General features: G+C 42.8%; 1 protein-coding gene across 1 annotated transcript in view; it reads left to right on the forward strand.

Moving 5' to 3' along the window:
- The first annotated feature begins 3,388 nt into the window (after positions 1-3,388).
- The window catches only part of LOC138736267 (ras-GEF domain-containing family member 1A-like), a 181,049-nt gene continuing 165,022 nt past the window's right edge, over positions 3,389-19,415 (forward strand). Inside the window, exon 1 of the mRNA XM_069885494.1 lies at positions 3,389-3,502. The gene's annotated coding sequence lies outside the window, so the exon portion shown is untranslated. The remainder of the gene's footprint in view (positions 3,503-19,415) is intronic.

Genomic DNA, 19,415 nt, shown 5'->3' on the forward strand with positions numbered 1-19,415 from the left:
TTGAAAATCTGGCTTTATTGTCAATGTGTTAATAAAAGCTTTATTAAAATAGCAAGCACTTGGATTAGTTCACAAATATTTGCATAGCATAATGGCAAAATGAAAAATGTTATAATTTAAAACAAAATATTGAAGAAGCTGGAAAGTTGACACTTGAACTGAAGATGCTGGAAACAGCTGATGGGTAGGAAGTAGGTTTAACAGCTTGTATAACATTATGGTCCAAAAGGCCTGTACTGAGCTGTAGTGTTTTATATTTGAATGTTGGGAACAGCAGGGGGGTGTGGAGTAGGTTAACATAAGCCGACCCAGTATCGAGGGCTAAAGGGTCTGTACTGTGGTGTAATGGGTGCAGCAGATTGTTGGGGAGTATCTGTTGAACAAAGCCAGGTTTATGACCTTTCACCTTGCTAAATCTATTTCCCCCTCCATGGTTTCTCTCTGAGCTACAGAATATTCCCAGTGTATGTGTTTGTAATAAAGATATGAGTGGGTGATTAAAAGTTTAGTTAACAGCGTAAATTTATTGCCTGTGCTTTAGTAGGGGGGAGAGAGAGAGAGGGGGGAGCAGGAAGTGTAGGAAAGGGAATTCAGCCCATCACACCTAATACGCCTAGATTGTCTGATCTTGTACGCTAAGCAGGCTCAAGTACTGGCCAATATTTGGAGGGGAGACCATCAGGTGCTGTAGATTTCTGTGAGGGATGCTGGACTAAGTGGCGACTCTGTTTGCCTTACGGTAGACAAAAGTTCAAAAGTTTCATGAATGTTGCATTCTAAATGTACTATTACGAGACAATAATGGAACCTTTACCTTTACTTATGTTCTGGCTCTTGGAAAAGATTATCTATCCAATTTTACCCTATTCCATTGCTCTGGAATTTTGATTATCTATCCCATTCCCTTTGAAAGTTGCAATTGACATTCAAGTGACCTTTCAGGCAGGATGTTCCAAATCATAACAATCCACTGCACATTTAAATTTCCCTTCTCTGCTTCCTAATGTTTAATCTGTTACTTATTATTGAGCCCCTTCTCATTGGATTCTGTGCTTACCGATCAAAGTTTTTCCTAATTTGAAGACTGGCTACAAGAAACATACATATTTCATTTTCTTTGAGTTCAACATGATGTTACTTTTGAAGGGTGCTCTTTCATGAAGTGGGAGATGGGATAATCCAAGGAAGCCTCACAGGAATGTGTCTTTACTCCTGAGTCCACTGGTGAGAGGCAACTGATCAGAACAATGATATTGCCAATCAACCAGATAAGAAGCTCACAAAGATTCTCTCCACTCCACTACCAGAGAGTGTGTATAAAATGAACACATCCTCCGTCAGAGTCATGACCTATAATGAAAGGATCTTTCAATCCATGGTTCAGGGAGCAAATCAAATTCAGAATCTGAATTTATTGTCAGAAAATTTGTTGCTTTGCCAGCAACATTCAAATGCAACTATTGCTATAAAATTAAATTTTAAAATAAATACATTTTAAAAATAAGTGAAAGCGTGGCTCATTGTCCATTCAGGAATTTGATGGCAGAAGGGAAAAAGCTGCCCTTGTGCCATTGGGAGTTAGTCTTCAGGCTCCTGCAACTCCTTCCCGATGGTAGCAGAGTGAAGAGTCCACGGGCTAGGTGGTGAGGTTCCTTGAGGATAAAGGCTGCTTTTTAAGACACCGCCTCTTGCAGATGTCCCCATTAAAGTGGAGACTGATGACCCTGATGGTGCTGACCGAGTTCACAACTCATGTTTTCCTGTCCTGTGCATTGGCACCTTTGCACCAGACGCTGGTGAAGCCAGTCAGAATGCTCTCCGCGAAATTTGCAAGAGTCTTTGGTGAGATATCAAATCTCTTCGAACTCTTCATGAAGTATAGCTGCTGGCGAGCCTTATTCATAATTGTCATATTGTCAGCACCTACATTCCCTCTGAAGTGTTCATAGGTGTTCGTATTGTAGTCTACCCATGGACCTAGTCTGGGGTATATATGCTGTAAGATTAAAAATGTCTGGGGTCCAAAGTGTGAAAACAATGGGTCAGTCAGGATCTTGAAGAATGAGGTTGGGGGCTGTGGAAAGAAGATCTCCCAAAGAAATAAGACTCATGACAAGAAGACAATTGCCTTCTTTCAGGTATAAGGTTACGGTCCAGTTTAAGAGCAGACTCTTGTCCTCTGGGAGGTCGAGGTCAGTCTCAACAGCACCCTTCCTGTCAGCAGGTTTGATGGCAACGTTGGTGGCTCCTCCTCGCCCACTGCGAGTTAAATAATGGCCGACTATAAAGTGGTGGGGGTTGGGGGGGGAATTCTTCATCTCTACAGAGCTTTGGTGAGACCCCATCTGGAATATTGCATATCGCTGTGGACTTTGGGGGAGGGGGATATACTTGTATTGAAGGCAAATCAATGGTTCAGGTCAGTTGATTCCTGGGATAAATGGTTTGTCTTCCAAAGCAAAGATGAGCATATTAGACATACTCTAAGTTGAGGAGAAAAATATGTGATTTTCATTGAAAGATGATTGAAGGACGTTTCCCTTGTGGGAGAAACTGAGAACTGGAGACATTTTTCTGAGTTGAGGCTCATCCACTTAAAATGAGCAAGAGAAGCAATTTATTTCCTGAAAGGGCTATGTCTGTCTTGAATTCCAGAGAACAACAGGGGTTGCATACAAGGTGTGAGACTGTCAGTTTTAGACAAAAAGGGAGTTAAGGGTTACAGGGAACAGGCAAAAGTGGAGGCCAAAATCAGATCAGTCATAATCTTATTGAACAACAAATCAGGATTTATGGGTCAGATAGCCTCCTCCTCTCCCCTTTATCCCAAATTACATTTTGCTTGGCTTTCTTATTTTCATTGAAGAATAAAGAAAAACTATCAGGTCAATTGTGTAACATTTATGCTGTACATAATATTGGTTAAAGGTATTAATAATCTTTGCTGTTAAATCCTCCTTACAAAACATGCTGAGGATACAGAGACAAAGAGCTTTTCAGGTCCATAATCCAATCATTTACAAAGGAAAAGATAGAATAAACTCCCTGAAATAAAATCACACTGATAAAGAAATATATTTTCTTGACAGTCATTGTAGAGGAGGTTTGAAGCTCCTCTTAAATAAGTCATGTCGGGTAGTAACTAAATCTTCTTTGTAATGTCAGCCTTAATGGCACTCAGGATTAGTCTTTCATTTTATTCCAGCTCAGAGCACCCACAGTTTGTGAATTTATGATTTATAACCAAACAATGCCCAGCCCGAGAGAGACGCAAATAATTAAAATGATCTGCGTAGGAGTTGTCTTTAGACTATGCATTTTGAATTGCAGATTTCTTTTCATTCCAATATTGCTGCAGGGTGCAATCTGTTCAACCTCTTATTTCAGCTTGGGGACTGAGTTTGATCCACTGTCCGATTCTGGACCAGCCTCGATAATGATTGGCACCAGTGTAATAAACTCGACTTGCAAGGCAACAGGAGCATCTTTCTGGACTTCTAAGGTAAAGCCTCACATTTGAATCTTTCAACGAGCTTTAATTGGCCTGATAATGATGCTTGATGTTTAAACTGATATAGCAGAGTGAAAATTCTTAAACTAATACCTGATGCTGGAAGGAATGAATTATTGATGAGCTTAACAATCTTCATTTTCCAAATGGGCTCATGTTGCAGAGACATGTGGTGGAAAAGTGAAGCAATCAACAATGCTTTTTAAATACCTCATGGTGTTGAGAACAGAATGTCGGTATATTAGCAAAAATAAACATTGAGATCCATTTAATTGATTTTATGTAGAATGGGAAGGATTGATTTTGAATTTACCCAACATTTCATGAACATTGAAAGAGAGACTTGTATTTTCATATCTCAAACTCGATCTTTGCAGCAGAAAGTACACTGTTTGATGTGATGAGTTTCTCCAGCATTGTGTTTTTACTTCAACCACGGTGTCTGGAGACTCTCGTGTTTTACTTCTTGCACTTGGCAGCGTGGTGAATGCAACGCCTTCACGGCACCAGCAATCGGGACCAGACCAGGGTTCGAATCCCCCATTGTCTGTAAGGAGTTTGTTTTCTCTGGGGGCTACTGTTTCCTCCCACTCTTCAAAAACATACCGGGGGGTGCAGGTTAATTGGGTGTACGTTGGGTGGCACGGACTCATGGTCCGAAATGGCCTGTTACCATCTGTATTTAAAAAAGTTATGGCATATTTTCTTAATAGTCCTTCAAATGTGTGTTGCAGCCAGTGGCGTCTTTTTGAAATAACATAAGATTTTTGGTCAACAAATGGGAACGTTTGTTCCACAAGCAGTAACCTGAAAAGGACCAAGTTAATTATTTTCAGAATGGCAACAGTTGGAATTTTTGAAGCCTGAGTATCCATTATCTACAATGTACATGCTTCAAGTAAACACAGAAAATGGTGGAATCACTTAGTAGATTGAGGAGTGTTTTTTGGGAAGGGAAAATAAGATAATGCTTCAGATCCGACACCTTTCATCAGAACAAGTGAGAAATAAGTTCGTTTTAAGTTGCAGACAGGCTCGTCATCATGGAGGGCATTTGTGGGCCATGCACTCCCCCAATGAGTTATTGTGCCCCCCCCCCCCACCCACCTGCAGCACTACTGTCATGTGGTTTCATCTCCACATGCTATAACCACGTATTTGTCTGTTACGTCAGAGGGAGGGGGAAGTGTGACTGTGATGCATGGAGGAGGTTCTTAGCAGGTTTGGCATCTGGGCCCCCCCCCCCCGCTGAGTATGTTTTTGAACATCATTTTGTGCCCTCCGCATTTACCCTAATACCCCCAATTAACCCTTGTGTTGTTAATATCCCTACGATGAGAAAAAATTCTGTCTATCCACCATATCCATGCCTCTCACAATATTCTACACCACAATCAGAACACTCCTCAGCCTTGTTTCCTCCAGGGAAATCAAGCCCAGCCGATCAAATCTCTTGCCATAACTAAATTCCTCCACTCCAGACAACATCCTGCTGAATCTCCTCTGCACTCTCTCCAGCACAACCATATAGTCACTGAAGTATGGTGACACACTAATCCAAGTGCAATTTAACCATTGTTTTGACAGGTTTCAACATAACATCCTGACCTTAATATTCTATACCCTGACCTATGAAGATCAGCTTGTATCTTCTTGATCACCGCTATGTTGCCACTTTCAGGAATCAATCGACTTGAACTCACTGTTCATCAACATTCTTTCATGTCCTAACATTTTATTGTTTATATTATACCCTTTTTGACTAAGTGCATCACCTCACCCCTGACAGGTTTAAATTCCATCTGTAATGTTCCATCTGATCCCTCGCCTTGGATAATCTTCCTGGGTCTCCACAGCACCACCAGCTTTTCCATCATCCAGCTGAACACTTCCATCATTGTTTGTTTTTATTACAGCTTTCTGTCATCTTCGTTTTTATTTTGGTCTCATTCTATACCTGGAGTATTTCAGCGTTTCAAGTGTTGATCTCTGTGTTGTCTTGGTTTGAAATGTCCATGTCTAGAATGTCCATTTCCAAACTGTGGATGTCTTGACAAAGAAGCTACTAATGTGGAAGAATTTAGTGCTTGTCGAGTTTCCCTGGATAATCTGATTTTGGACTCTCCATGATATCATGAAATAAAGCCTTCTTACCTCAAAGACTGATCGGTGTGAGTTGCTTTTCTCTGACAACTAAACACGGAGCTGCAAGTATAATTCTCATCTTCATGATGATAAAATCATGTCCCGTCACTCCCAGGTTCGCTAAAACATTGTTTTAAGTTGAGGACCCACTATGGAGTGGGTGGGGGGGGGGGGGGGGGGCGGGGGGAGGGATCTGGGTCCAGAGGGCTCAGCTTCAGAATACAAAAAAACACCCCTTCAGAACAGAGATGAGGAGGATGGCAGTGGAGGCCAAGTCATGGGGATATTTAAGATGGAGGTAGATACTTTCAGGAAGAGAATCAAGGGTAACGGGGAGAAAGCTGGAGAATGGGGTTGGAGCGGGGTGTAAATCAGATATGATAGAATGGTAGGGCAGACTCAATGGGCTGAATGGCCTATTGGGCTCCAATGTCTTATTTTAAAATTTAAATTTAAATTTTATTACCTTTTAATTATTTAGTAGTGGACAACCTATGTTTAGCCAGTAGCCTCTAAAGGGAGGGGTTTGATAAATTAGTTTTTTTTTCTTTACTTCTCAATGTAACATAGGTCTCAGCATCATTATTATGTGATTTGTTAGAAGGTGATTCTGGCCATTTAAACCCATGCTGCCCATTTACACTCAAATGAACCTACAATCCCATATGCTTTTGGAGAGTGGGAGAAAACTGGTCTGGTGTCTTACTATAGTCTTTTAATTGGAAGGGTGATACTGCTTGATTGCTTATTTTGCTTTTTGATGGATCGAGAGTATGCAATGAAAATTTTCACTAAAATCAGAAATGTTCAATCTGTTGTCATCCATATTTTGACCTCATCCCCAACTTCAATCAATTCCACCTCCGATGTCTCTGATTTTGAAGACCCAAACTCTGGGCTCAGATTTCACATTTTTTTTTTGTCAGAGTACATACATGACATTACATACAACCCTGAGATTCTAATTGGTAGTGCAAAAGATAAACGGTACATATGTAAACAACTGACTGTGCAACGCAGAAAGGAAAACTAACAATCAAAAAGTGCAAAAATAAGAGTCCTTAAATGAATCCTTGATTGAGTTTGTTGTTGGGGAGTCTGATGGTGGAGGGGGAGCAGCTGTTCCTGAACCTGGTCATGCGAGTTTTGTGGCACCGATACCTCTTTCCTCACACTTGCAGCAAGAACAGAGCGTGTGCTGGGTGGTGTGGATCCTTGATGATCGCTGCTGTCTCCGACAGCAGCATTTCCCGAAGATGTTCTTGATGGTGGGGAGGGTTTTGCCTGTGATGTCCTGGGCTGTGTCCACAACATTTGCAGGGATTTTCACTCAGGGGTATTGTCCCCATACCAGATCGTGATGCAGCCAGTCAACACATTTTCCACCACTCATCTGTGGAAATCTGCCAGGGTTTCCGATTTCATAACAAATCTCCGCAAACTCCTGAGGAAGTAGAGGTGCTTCATTCTGTGATGCCATTAGTGTGTTGGGTCCAGGAAAGATATTCCGAGTTAGTGACTCCCAAGAACTTAAATTTGCTCACCCTCTCTGTCTCTGATCCCCCAACAATCACTGGATTGTACACTTCTGGTTTTCCCTTTCTGAAGTCAACAATCAACTCCCTGGTTTTGGTAACAGTGAGTGCAAGGTTGTTGTTGGTACACCATTCCCCTCCCCTCCGCCTCTCTTTCTGCCTTTTTAGATACTCCTTAAAAACCTACTATATTTGTCCAAACTTTTCCTTGTATTTCCCAATATCCCCAAAGTGACATGGCATCAAACTTGGTGAAGCTGGTTTGTTTGCCTTCAATATGAATAGGATGTAAGTGATCGTACAGTAGTGCTGTAATTTCACAAGTTATTTAAATTTTCAGACCTTATTTCAATAATAGTTGTATACCAGAGGAAACCACTGCATGGCCATGAAATTACTGAATAGAAAGATAATCAAATCACAATCATTTACGCGGTAGGACAAGCCTGCAGTTTGCAGTATGTGGTTTTCCATTAACTGACAGACCACTTTCTACTTATTTCAAAGATAAGTGGTAATTTTCTAAGCCTTAACAACCCAGGAGCTATAGATTAGAAGTTTCAAGTGATGAAGCTCTCTGGTGGAAAATTACTACCATCCTATTTAAATATGAGCACTGGCTGGCCCAAATAATAGGCTGGTACTTGTTACAGTGACTCTCTTTTTTTCTATCTCTTCCTGAGCATCAGTCAATGAGTCTTAAACTTGTGACATTCATATTTTACAAGATAGCTAGACAGGAGATAACGCCTCATTTAACGTGTCCCGTCAAATAGGTAATATCTTCATTGCTGCAGCATTCCCTCAGTTAACTACCAGTTGCCTCTGTTCTACACCGAGAGTATTATACTATAGAGCAACCTGAACCCAGAACCTTCAGTTTTACCAGCCATTGAGCCACAACAAACCTTCAGTCGACTGTAAGGGGCAATGTGAATGGCTTATGGCAGAAGAAAAACAATTTTGTGTAATGTAGTAAAAATCCAAAAATCCAGATGCCAGAAATCTGGACCACCCAAGAATCTGGACTCTCAAACATTTTAAATTTAGCCGGCTTTTGTGTGTGGGTGTGTGTGTAAGCACTACAGATGCACAGCAGCATCAAATGGCCACACTTAATACAGGTAATCTTAGCAGAAAGAAATTCATTTGTATGCTGTGTTTTTCTTTTACACTATTCATTTTAAACATAGTTTCAAGTATCACATGCTTTTTTTGTGGGTGGGTCACGTCTCCAGAATGGAGGACCATCGCCTTCCCAAGATCGTGTTATATGGCGAGCTCTCCACTGGCCACCGTGACAGAGGTGCACCAAAGAAAAGGTACAAGGACTGCCTAAAGAAATCTCTTGGTGCCTGCCACATTGACCACCGCCAGTGGGCTGATAACGCCTCAAACCGTGCACCTTGGCGCCTCACAGTTTGGCGGGCAGCAACCTCCTTTGAAGAAGATCGCAGAGCCCACCTCACTGACAAAAGGCAAAGGAGGAAAAACCCAACACCCAACCCCAACCAACCAATTTTCCCCTGCAGCCGCTGCAACCGTGTCTGCCTGTCCCGCATCGGACTTGTCAGCCACAAACGAGCCTGCAGCTGACGTGGACTTTTACCCCCTCCATAAATCTTCGTCCGCGAAGCCAAGCCAAAGAAGAAGAAAAAAAAGAATTCATTTTAAAAAATAGTTTCAAGTATCACATGCTTTTTTTGAAGTGAAAAAATTTAATGTTTACATTTTTTTCAATTGTTGACTTTATTTGCTTTAAAAGTGCTCATTTTGATAAATGGAGTATGCCACATTTGCTAATGAATCAACTATCAAAATTTACCTGTTCATCTCTTCTTTATTCCTCCTTAAATTTGAATTTTTAATATACTGCCAATATCTAACATTTATGATATGTTGTTGGGAACAAGAGAGGCTCTCTCAGATAATTGTTTTCAAAAAAGCCTGAGAACAGGACTTTTGCTTTTAATTCCTGAAGAAACTTGGAATATAATTTTCAAATTGGCTAATATCTCTTCTTCATGTGCCCACAACTCTCTCCTACAATTTAAAGTAGTCCATAGGGCTCACATGTCCAAAGTCAAACTATCTCATTTTATGTGGATGTATCAACTTCTTGTGATAAATGCAACAATGGAGATGCTTCATTAATTCATATGAATACTCAGTTAGGCATCAGCTTGGAGAGAGAAACAAAACAAATGTTTCAAGACAATGTTGTTTCATCTTTGAGCAATAAGTTATCCCAAGATGCAGGATGAGCAATCCTACAACAAAGGAGTTTGGTATTGTGCAGAACCAGGACAGAATTCAAGAAAAGCTTGACTTGAATACAATCAGAAAATTATCAGATTCAGATCAGATTTCAGATTTATTGCCAGAGTAAAGGCATGACATCACATACAACCCTGAGATTCATTTTCCTGCGGGACAGACAGAATTATGAATTATTAGTCATGCAAAATACACTGTTCACAACATTAACATGTAAACAAATAAAGAACTGTAAACAAACTGTGCAACACAGAAGGAAGAAAAAAAAACAAAATATAAAAGTAAGAGTCCTTAAATGAGTTGCTGTTTTGAGTTTGGTGTTGGGGAGTCTGATGGTGGAGGGGTAACAGTTGTTATTGAACCTGGTGGTGTGAGTCTTGTGGCATCTATACCTCTTTCCTAATGTCAGCAGTGAGAACAGAGTGTGCGCTGAGTGATGTGAATCCTTGATGATTGCTGCTGCTCTCCAATGGCAGCATTCCATGTAGATGTTCTCGATAGTGGGGAGGATTTTGCCTGTGTTGTCCTGGGCTGCATCCATTTCTATTTGCAGGGTTTTTATGCTCATGGGATATTGGTGTTCCCATACCAGACCGTGATGCAGCCGGTCAGTGCACTTCCCACCACACCTCTGTAGAAATTTGCCAGGATTTCCCTCGTCATACCAAACCTTTGCAAACTCCACAAAGGAAGTCGAGGGAGATGCAACGTACTGTGCCAGCCCTGATTGCATTTAAAAGATTATCTCAACCATCACTTTCATGGTTTAAAAGAACATTCCTTATACTTCAAGTTGTATTTTAGTAATATATTTCAGCAATAAATTACACAGCTCTGCTTTTCTTTGATAACTTTATTAACACTTAAAGATAATTTATGGAATATTTAACCTGGAAGCAATTTTATTTCCCACTTAATCTGCATACGTTAATTTTTTTAAATCATTTTTTGCACGTAAAATTGATATAAACGGGTGCAATACTCTTGAATGGGCTGGAAGAAATGAACAATGCTAATGGTGTGAATTAATGTGAGAGGATATTAAATAGGAAAAGAATTATCCATCAGGTGTATCAAGGAATAGGCAATCTATCTCATTTCTGGAGGAAATGGCTTGTGATCACAGAGCATCTTGTAATTTTACTGCTGTGGGGATTTCTGAGTACAGAAAATAAACTGAAGTACTCAGAGCCAACAAATCAAGTGCAGATGATCACTCCAAATAAAAACAGAACATACTGGAAATACATCAGCAGCTTTAAAAAGAAAAGCAAAATGCAGCAGTTCATTGGACCCCTCTTGTGAGCACTGGCAAAGGTTCATGGTGTTAAAATAAGGTCCCTGAATGTGATGAATCATTTTCTTGACATCCTTTTGCGACTGAATCGTCTTGTGGAGGCAACACCGATGATTATGGCTGTAATTTTCTTAGATTATTTTTAAAACACATCATTCTGCAAAGCATTTGCTTCACAAGCCATTTCAGTCTGGGGGCCTCTGTATTAAAAAAATTATTCAGATAACTCGTTTTACACAGGTTGGAATTTAATGGTGCAAATGATTTGTTGTTGGAGGAGGTTCGTAAAGCTCTCCCTGTACGCTTCTCCTCCCTCCAAGGTTTAACTTTACCAACCCAAGCCTCTCTTGGGTGAAGATTTTGGATGACGATATCTTGGAGTACAAGAAAAGTGCAGAGAAATTGTGTTACTCACCACTAACTGGAGAGATAGCTCTGCCTTAGACAGCAGTTGCAAGCATTTTACAGTTAAGGGAATATATGTGGTATAGGCGTTGTACACTTGGGTAACTTAGATTCTGCCCAACAATGTTGCACAAGAAATAACATTAGATAACAAATTTTTCCAAAAGGTTTGCTTCTGAAAGAAAATTGAGGACTATGACAAACAACTGCTCCCTGTATATATCGTCATTTGAGGATCTCAGCAGTTTAAATCACTGACCTCCGATCTGATGCTTTGGAGCTCCCATACCATACTCTGATGCAGCCACACTCTATTTTGCTCCTGTGGAATTTTGTTAGGATGGTGGCCAGTGGCCTTGGCCTCTTCAACCTCTTTAGGAAGTGAAGGCGCTCTGCACCTTCCTGACTCATGAGGACGTGCTGTGGGTCCAGGATAGGTTGTCCTTTCAATGGACGCCAAGCAAGCACTGGGACTACTCAGCACCAAGGAACAGAGAAATAGAGTTGATTTTCCAGGTCAATGAGCCAGAGTCAGAAATAGTCTATCCTGATACACCACTGGCAGAATCAGTCCAGCATTTAAAATGAACAAAAGCACTAACAGAATTCTTCCTCCACTGTTATCCTCGGGTTGGCATGTTTGGGCACAAGTCCTTGGGACCCCATTAATTTTGATGATACACTGGCTCAGATCCTGCTCTAATATCAAGGTGTTCCTCTCACCTTATTCAAGAAACAGTAACTTCTGTGGTCAAATGATGTTAATTTTTCATCATTGTCTTCTGATAGGATGGAAGAAATAGCCCCACCCTGATTTCTCACAGTATTGCATTCATTTCAAACATTGGCGCTTGTGGGAAATGTCCAGGTTCTGTCACAAGCTTCAGAGACTAGAAGGCACTAATCCATTAGTTTTAATTTTGCATCATCTCTATTCAGTGCTTTTGATCTGTGTAGAAATATTCTCTGACATCTGCTTCTGACTACTAATCAATGTGTGAAAATTCTGGCATCGACGAAGCTTCTCGGTGAAAGAGTGTGCACAATTGAGCCAGGATTTCTGCTACCTGGTATTTCACAATCAGAATCGGTATCTATTGTTTCTCTCTGTGATTCTACCATTTATGATTTAATACATATTTATTTTAATATATGGACTGTGTATAGGTATCTTTTGTTTGTCGGGGTGTTTTGCATTGTTCTGCACCGTGAACAGGAGAACACTGTTTCATCAGGTTGCATTTGGCACAATTGGATGGCAAATAAACTTGATCTTATATGTAACTGGAAATCCAGAGAATGTGGACCATGTTGGGACACTGGAGCAACTGAAGTGAATATCAGCCTGCATTCGAGGGAAAAAGAGTGCAGAAAGAGGAACTGAGGAATGTGCTCATTGGTTAATGATGAAAAGTGGGAAATGGGGATAAAGTTTGCACCAATTTTACCAGTTGATCCAACTGGCCCAATTTAGAGCTGCAAATACTATGCAATACTTGGTAGGACAATCTCCTGAAGCAATGTCACCAACTGCACATGCACTTTTGGAATTGTTTCCTAAGCATGCATATTTAATGAATGCCCAATTTCAAAGCCACTGCAAGGGAACTCAAGTGTTGAATGCATTAATTAGCTTGATCCATGGCAATTAAAATTGGGCCATAATTCTGCCTGAATGACAAGTTTCATTCTGGTTTAAAATCTGCCTCTGCATCTGTTACTGATCAACCTTTTTGTTTCTCTTGAGTTGTGTGAGGTTAACCCTCTCATTTCCCATCTCAGTGACACTTTGCACCCAGATTGCAGGTCCACCTTGAGCAAACGAGTCACAACCATATGTGTGCCAAGGCACACTGTTGCAAGGACATGATTATGTAAGCGCTGTGCCTCCAAGGTGGATGAGTGTCAACCCATGTCACACTCTGTAGTCTTGGTCTACCTTGCTTGAGATGCATCCAAGGTGGATGTATGGCTGGTTCAGGAAAATTAGTGGATATTCCCAAAGCCAAAATTCATCTCTCAACTAACTTCATTGCAGTTATTTGGTCATCAGTGTGTTATTTTGCAGGAGCTCACTTTGCACTTGTTGATTGTAGTGTTTATTACATTTTAACAACACTTCAGAAGTAGGAATTTCTTCCCACACAGGGTGGCACATCCTTGGAATTGAGGGCTGACAGGGAGTATTTAGATCAGTTTTGGAGAGACTGGGTGTAGACTGGGAGATCGCTTTGTTGATCACCTTGGCTTTGTCTGCACAGTCGCGTGGATCTCCTCGTGATCCACCACTTCATTTCCCCATTCCATTCCCTGGCTGACATATTTGTCCATGGTCTCATTCACTGCTGGATTGGGAACTCCTGCAAACTAGAGGAACAACACCTCGTCTTCCATCTGGGCGCCCTCCAACTGGTTGGCATTAACATCGACTTCTCCGACTTCTGTTAAACTACCCCACCCCCCCCCCCCCAGCCCATTACCTCATTCTCTGTCTCCTTTCACAGAGCCAAAATCAATTATCACCTCTTCTCTTATCTTATGCAATTTACACCTTCTGTTGGTCTGGACTTCTCCCCCAGCCAGTCTTCAGTCTTTATTCTGACACCTTCCTGTCCTTTGCTTATACCTTGAAGACGGGCTCAGGCCCAAAACATCGGTAATATATCTTTACCTCTTTACAGACGCTGCGAGACCGGCTGAGTTCCTCCAGCATTTCTGTGTGATTTTACATAAAAAATGAAATTTTGGGCAGACCACCGGTGGTTATGCTGAATGGTCGAGCAGGTTTGAGGGGCTGAAGTTTCCCTCCTGTTCCTATTTTCAGAGGGATGTCATTGGTCGAGATGTGTTTCAAAATGCTCTGGCAGCCCAAAAGATGCTATAGTGATACGCATCTTCCATTTCTCCAGTTGCTGAACATGTGACCTCCAAACCAGGGTGCAGAGTGTGGTCAAGTGTCCAGGAAAATTAACCAGTCTCCAGCCGTGAAACTTAACCCTTTGGACTCAGGCCATTTTTAACCTTTCATCATATATACTCCAGGCTGGGTCCATGTGCAAACTACAGTATGAAATGCTAAAAATCAGTATGAACCAGCTGGTGGTTGGGATAAAACCAGTCCCGGAAAATGGAGACACAGATTATATGTCCCTGAAAACCGTAACAGGTCAAGATTAAATTCAGTTAATAAACCTGGAATTTCAAAGGATGACCCCAAAGCCTCTGAGAAATGAGCAAGAATACCTCTGGGAGAAGAAATCTGCCTGGATTCCATCCCAGTCAGCAGTATTGTTTGGCCCTCTAGTATAGGCCAGGAAGTATGAGCAATATTGAAGATGGCAAAACAAAGACGTGACCCCAAAATGGGAAAACAGATGGGGGCACTGCCAGAACAGCTGTCATGCCACTGCGGCGGACCCGGGAGAGCAGAGTTACAGTGCTGCTCCAAAGAGTTCGACTACCCAGTCCTCACCCCGACGGTTCCATACAGGCATTAGAAGAGCCAACGGCATTTTTAAACTAAAATCCTGAAACCACCAGTCTGTGCCCAAGATGGCGGCGCCTTTATCGGCAGTGTATCACGAGGTGATGCGGACTCTGGGCAACAGCATACCTGCACAGGACGCCGGCAATTGAGGGAGGATATCTCCCCTCATTAAGAAGGAGAAGCAGAGGAGATGGTGGATGGTGACCATGGCAGTGGACCAGCGAGGGGCAGAGAGGCTGAGGGACTCACAGAGGCTCGGCCTGCTGTAGAACGGGCTCATGGGAACCGGGTATTGGACCTGGGATTCAAGAGAGTGCGGAGGGCAAGAAGGGTTCCCAAGGGACCTCAGTGTCCATGGATTCGCTCCAACGCTCCGGCAGCCTCTGCAGCTGCACAGACTCCTGTTCGATCCATCGGCCAGCCGAGCACCAGATCCAAACCTCTGACACGAACAGGAAACCTTCAGTGCCCAAAGCCTGATAAGAAAAAAACAGATGGATGCAGGATAAGTGAGGAGGAACCGGGGATGTTATGTCTTAGGATTTTTTTGAAAACCTTTATCAAATCCCTCAGATTTAGTGCAAAATTAAACCACATGCAATTTGGAGTAATATATAAAATAAAGTAAAAATTAGTTGACAGACACAAAAAAAAATACAGAAAGAAGGAATAAATGCCCAATGAATGATTCTGGGCCACAATTTAGACATACATACAGCACGGTAACAGGCCATTTCGGCCCACAAGCCTGTGCCGCCCAATTACACCCAATTAACCTACAGCCCCCATACGTTTTGAACAGTGAGAGGAAATCAGAGCCCCTGGAGGAAACCCATGCAGACACAGGGAGAACGAGAAAACTCCTTGCAGACAGCACGGGATTGGAATACCGGTCCCGATCACTGGTGCAGTAGAAGCATTGCGTTAACCGCTAAGCTAACCGTGCTGCTCGCAATGTTCCCCCACTGATCCAAATCGACCTGCCGAGTTCCTCCAGCAGATTTTGAGTTGCTGGAGGAATGTATGAAAGATGGAATGTTGCAGGAATCAGGATTCAGGCCCAAGCTTCTTTCTTTTTCAATCTTATTTATTGGTTCATATAATAAATACACTACAATGAAGAAAAAGGAAATGGAACTAAAAATACAATATCAAATAAGTATATACTGTACATCAAGATAAAACTTCAAACAGTATAAACTCGGTTCCCCCCCCCCCCACCTCCACTTCCACTGCACTGGATGAAGACAGAAAGGACATCAAAAGGCCCTTGCTATTGACAATATATATCCATGATTTAGATGTGGGAGCAAATTATAATTACGAATATTCTGTTTGACGTGGTAAAACTGGGCAGGTGGTGAGTTTTGAGGAGTAAACAAAGAGCCTCCATGAGGCGACTGAGAGAAGATGTGAGTATAAATCCAGGGCAGATGCAATGGATCATCGATAAATTTGAAGTTATCTAATTTAGCAGGAAATGCAGAAGGGCAGAGTATAAATTAAATAAATTTTAATTTTTAAGAAATTTTATTCACTGCATGGTAGAAGCTGGCCATTGAAACCTGTGCCGCCAATTACACCCAAATTAACCGACAACCTCCAAATATTTTGGTTGGTGGGAGGAAGTCAGAGGGCCTGGGGAAATCCTGCAGAAACACAGGGGAGAACGTACAAACTCATAGAGGCAGTGCCGGATTCGAACATGGGGGCCTGGCACTGTAACAGCGTTGCGCTAACCGTGCCACCCCCAAAATTAGTGATGCTTCAGGAAACAATGACGGGCTAAAGTTCCTCACAATCTCACCACGTAAGTACAAGGGCAGAGTAGGGGTTGGAAATAACATCAGTCATAGTCTATGCAAAACACTGGGTTCAAAAGGACATGTGCAAAATGTGGGCTTGCTTACAGAAAGTAAACAATTCTTTGATTCCCTGCAGATCTGGTAGCTCGACTCTTGAAAGCCATTGCTTGCTGGGTTCAGGAGTAACCGTTGTGTTTTCAACGCATGTACATCATAGTTGCTGAGTCATATCCTTTCCACTAGAGCACTCAAATGACAAAAAGGAGGAGGCCCACCATCAAACTTGACTGAGAGCGCTTTTTTGCTTGTCGTCATGGAGACTTGGGCCTGCCTGCTGCAACCCATCTTGTTAGTGCCACCCTCACTTCCTTCTGGTTTCCATCCAGACCTCAAGGTGAGTGACGTCACCCTCTGTGGCCCAACCCCTCACATTTACACTTTGCAGAAAGGGGAAGTGAGGGCATCAACAACACACTTCAATGCATCACAGGATTCTTCCAGTCTGGTCACTTCTTGTGCGTAGGCAAGCTTAAGTTCTCTCTATGAGTATACCTTGTTGGGGGGTGGGGGGGGGGGCGGGGGGGTGGTGTGCGGATGGAGTGAGTTTGGAGCAGTGAAAGGATTGTAGCAGAGCTTCTATCAGAGCTTTTGATAGAGCTTCCAAGGTAGAGAAGCAGTATATAATCCTACCGCAACCATGTGGTCAGTGGGTGTGCGGCAGAGTGCCAATGTTAGTGGGCCCTTTGGAACTGGGTGGTCACCACCATTCGTTGAATCACAAAATCAGAGAATTATAGAGAAAGGCACCTTTCAGCCCATTTTGTTCATTCTGGCCATGTTATCCTCTGTCTACATTCGGCCTGGGTCCTCGTTCTAGTTCAAATTCAATTGTATATGTCCAACCCGATGAAGCAACGTTCTCTGGTCCTCGGTGCAAAAACACACAGACAAACAATACATATGTAGTATGTATGAACATATATAAAAATAAATTAAAACTGCTGAATAATAGTAGAGGGTGAGTGTGAGCAGTTCTTCAGTCATTCGGCATTCTCGCTGCTCATGGGAAGAATCCGATCCTCAGCCTGATGGTGCTGGCTTTGATACTCCTGGATCTCATGCCCAATGGTAGCAGCTGAAAGATATTGTATGCAGGGTGGAAGGGGTCCTCAAATATTTTAAGACTTCAGACAACGATCCTGGTAGGTCACGACGACTGGTGGTTGGAGGGGGGGGGGGGGGGGGCGGAGACCCTAGAGATCCTCTCTGCTGCTTTTATGCTCCTGGCTCCTGTGGATTAACCTCTGATTCGATGCTCTGCAGCAACCGAACCACCCTGCCATGTAGTTGGCCACGATACTCCCACCCTCCCGATCCAAAGATGAACTTGCAATCACACTGCTCTGATCATTACAGCGCCATTGAAAGTGGACTCTCTTGAGCCTCTAACCACTCCTGACGTTACTCAACTATATTAAAACCCGTAATCCAGAATTCGACCAACTGGCAGCATCAAGCAACCAGCAAAGGAAATTGTGAAAAATAAATCGGCAAAAATAGCATAATATTTTAAAATTTGCGCCACTGAGCATAGAACAAGCAACTGTAAAATTTACTCATCTGGTGTCTACCAATTTACCATATAGGTGCCAGCCCCACCGCGAGGGAGGTGGGGAGGGCTGGAGGAGTTAGTCGGCAGGGGCTGTGATGGCAAATGCTAACGAGGTGTGGTAACAGTGGAGATTTTCAGTGGTTAAGTGCAGTGTAGGCGGAAGTTGAGTCACAGGAGATTTAAGCGTGTGGGCAGCAGAGTGTTTACAACAGCCCTTGGGAACCCCTGCTGTCAACAGTTGGGTCCTGTTACCCATTCTCTGTGGCATCCTGTCATAGTAATCAGCCCTCAGGCTGGCAGCCTGGGGCCCAGCTGTTCGAGGTTCATTATACAACTCAATCAGAAGAGATCCGACTGGTTTACTTCATGCTGATGTCCTCTGCTTCAGTAGAAGGACTCTAATTAAAAGAAAGACTTGCATTTCCACTACATTTTTGGCATCCCTTTCCAACAGGACATCCCAAAACACCTTCTATCAAATGAAGTGTAATGCAGGGAGAATAATATTTTGCACACAGTATGCCCCCATTAAAAACAATACGACAATCTGGATGAGTGTGGCTCAAGGATGGCGTGATTTAAATTTTTTTCACAAAGGACACACAAAAAATGGCGGGGCTGCTGCAATAGAGCGCCACCACTGGTGCGGACTGTGGAGATACAGTGCCCCTCCACAAGGTTTCACTGCCCAGTCCAACAGATGATGGCTCCTCCCGTTGAAGGAGCTGACGGTGGTTTTTGTAAAATTCCTGCGTCCACGGGGTCTGGGCCCAAAGCGGTGGTGCCCTTGTTCAGTAGCGGCCGCAGCAGGTTGCAGACTCTAGAGGGGCACCAGAAAATGGGCAGACCACCCCCACGTTTGAGAGGAAGAAGCAGAGAAGTCCACCCAGAGCTGGAGATCAGTGAGAGGCTGAAGAACACACAAAGGATGAGTTGTTGGGGACAGGAGGCTGCTGGCTGCTGGCAACAGCGAGTCAAAGGACTCCCACCTGGCTGCGGACTGCCAGGTACAAGGTATCAGAAGTGGGATGCCAAGGGCATCATGTCAGACATTGGGATCCGGAGCCTGGACTGAAATGGTTGAGCGGATACAAAGGATGTAGGAATGCTGGAGGCGAATCTATGGACACTCAGTGACTCTGGGGAGACTCTCTTTTGCTCCTCTCTCTCTGACTGTAAGGGGCACTGGGCAATTACTGATGGCAAATCTTTGTCAGCCTTACAGTGGATTGAAGGAAATTAGTGTAATATTACATTTTCTGTTTTATTACATGACAATAAAAGAACCTTGAATAGTAATTTGGAGCACTTTTCTGTCAGGATTGAAGGTTTGGGCTGGGG

This window comes from Narcine bancroftii, chromosome 6 (genome assembly GCF_036971445.1).
Source record: "Narcine bancroftii isolate sNarBan1 chromosome 6, sNarBan1.hap1, whole genome shotgun sequence".
Lineage (NCBI taxonomy): Eukaryota > Metazoa > Chordata > Chondrichthyes > Torpediniformes > Narcinidae > Narcine > Narcine bancroftii.